General features: G+C 42.1%; 1 pseudogene; it reads left to right on the top strand.

Moving 5' to 3' along the window:
* Nucleotides 1–566: 566 nt before the first annotated feature.
* Nucleotides 567–1,615, top strand: LOC100619067 (BTB/POZ domain-containing protein KCTD5-like; annotated as a pseudogene).
* Nucleotides 1,616–2,342: the final 727 nt, after the last annotated feature.

The following is a 2,342-nucleotide window of genomic DNA, read 5'->3' as shown; positions in this document are numbered from 1 at the left end:
AAAAAACACCATTCATAAGCAAAGGATAAACTATGGGAGTGGAAACACTGAGAAAAAGCAACTGCCTGAATACAGAGGTTGAGGGGACATGACAGAGGATAGACTCTAAATGAACACTCTAATGCAAATACTATCAACAAAGCAATGGGTTCAAATCAAGATAACATCTAATGCCCAGTGGACTTACGCGTCGGCTATGGGGGGTGGGGGGGGGAGGAAAAGAAAATGATCTATGTCTTTAACGAATAATGCTTGGAAATGATCAAATAAAATATATTTAAAAAAAAAAAAAGAAAGATATAATCAGAATAAAAGGTACAATGGTGCCCCTGGTGGGTGATATTAAGGGCAGGACGCTTCTGACCAGAGACAGGCTAACTGCTCTGAGCAAGCAGAGTGTAGGGCCCGGTTGGAGAGGCTGGGATCATGGGGGAGACCCACTGCGAACTGCTTCTGGCTCCTGAAGCCACTGTGCCACTCTGGATGGGACCATGGGCGGCTTGTTTCCCCTCTGGGCTCAAGCTCCTCGGGAGCACGCAGCAGGCAGTGATTCCAAATCGGCCTGACTCTACGTGGGCGGCAACTACCTCATCACTACCCAGCAGCATCTCTGCCGGAACCGGAAGTCCTTCCTGTAGCGCCTGCGCCAGGCAGATCTGGACTTGAACTCGGACAAAGAAACTGGTCCCTGTTTAATAGACAAGAGATTCCCCCCTATTTGGAGCCAGTCCTGAACTACTTGAGGCATGGAAAACTGGTCATTAATAAGGACCTTGCAAAGGGGATGCTGGAGGAAGCTGAATTTTATAACATCACTTTAGTAATAAAACTTGCAAAGGACAAAATTAGAGAACGGAACAGCAAAACATTACAGGTGCCAGTCAAGCATGTCTATAGAGTGCTCCATTGTCCAGACAAAGAGCTTCCCCAAATGGTTTCAACCATGTCTGATGGCTAGAAGTTTGAGCAATTGGTCAGTATTGGTTCATTTTATAACTTTGGATATGAAGACTAAGCTGAGCTGAATTTCTTTGTGTTGTCTCGAAGGAGTTGCATAATACCTGTTAGATTAAAATGAATAAGGCCAGGTATTTATTTGCATAGAGTTTATTAATAATCACTTGAAATAGAGAAAGCAGGTTGGCATAGATTTAAAGTCTCTTTTCTTCTCTAAGTCTGACCAGGTGTAGCTCATCCTGCAGTATTCTCCCAACATCCCCTTGCCACATTCAGGGAAGTAGAGCTAGGTCTGGTCACACCCACAACTTTCATTTAAATTCATGGACTCTTATGGCACAACCAGTGAACCCAGCGAAAAGGCAAAGTTTTTGTAAGCGAGGGGTTCCAGGAAGACAACAGGACTGAGAGCTGAAGAATTTTTACTGTTTTTTCCTCTCAAAATACAAAGAATTGCCATGTTGAAGAGACTTGGCTGTAAGAAGAAACCTGCTTTAGACAATTTTCAATTGAGATCTGGGTTTGAATTTGAATCTTTTGGTGGGGAGGGGGCGAGCATTGGGTGTAGAATAAGACAGAATGAAAGAATGTGAAGAAATCACTCCTTGGCAGAATACATGGAGAATATATGTTTTCAGCCTGTTGCTGGCATGGCAGAGCTAGCCCTGGGTGGAAGAAGCTCACACCCCAAATTCATCCTCAGGTCTGTTTATGCAGGCAGTCAATGAGGCCGAAAGATTCTATAATCATCAGTGTGAAGTGATGTTTTTAACCTTTCTTCATGCCTCCCCCTACCCCCCTTTGGTATTTATCATTGAGGATAGTTTAAAAGACAACTTACTTGGTGCTACATATTACATCCCTTAAATGCAGATGTTTGGGGCCTTCATTGTTAGGAAATGCATGGCAGCCCTAATTTACTGTCTTACACTGTTTGGTCACCCATCCAAGCTTTTAGGAGATCAAATGAAATCACCAGGTAGCAGTAACATACAAGTGGAAAGCTGGCTGGGTTGAGCCATCCAGGTTTACTGCTTGCATTTATTGGGAGCTTACCTTTCTCTTCAAAGGAAAGCTCCTAATGAGAAAAGATTCTTTTTGTTCCTTCCTCCTGTTAGTAAGTAAATCTTACAGAAATTAAGCTTCCATCCCAGCTAAATGTTGGATTAGGAAAAAAAAAACCCAAAATTTCTTTTTTTTTCTTCTGGAGAGTATTAAATGAAGCTTATATTTTATTTCAGAGAAAATAGGGAGCTAATGAAGGTTTCTGGGCCAGGTCATATAGTCAGTCCTGTGCTTGAGAAAGAAATTTTTTTTTCTCCATTGGAAGTCTTTTATGATGAATGCCTTCCCCTACTTTTTTTCCCTTTTAAATGATTATTTAA

The sequence above is a fragment of the Monodelphis domestica genome, chromosome 1 (genome assembly GCF_027887165.1).
Source record: "Monodelphis domestica isolate mMonDom1 chromosome 1, mMonDom1.pri, whole genome shotgun sequence".
Taxonomy (NCBI): Eukaryota; Metazoa; Chordata; class Mammalia; order Didelphimorphia; family Didelphidae; genus Monodelphis; species Monodelphis domestica.
This window is presented reverse-complemented; position numbering and strand designations above follow the sequence as displayed.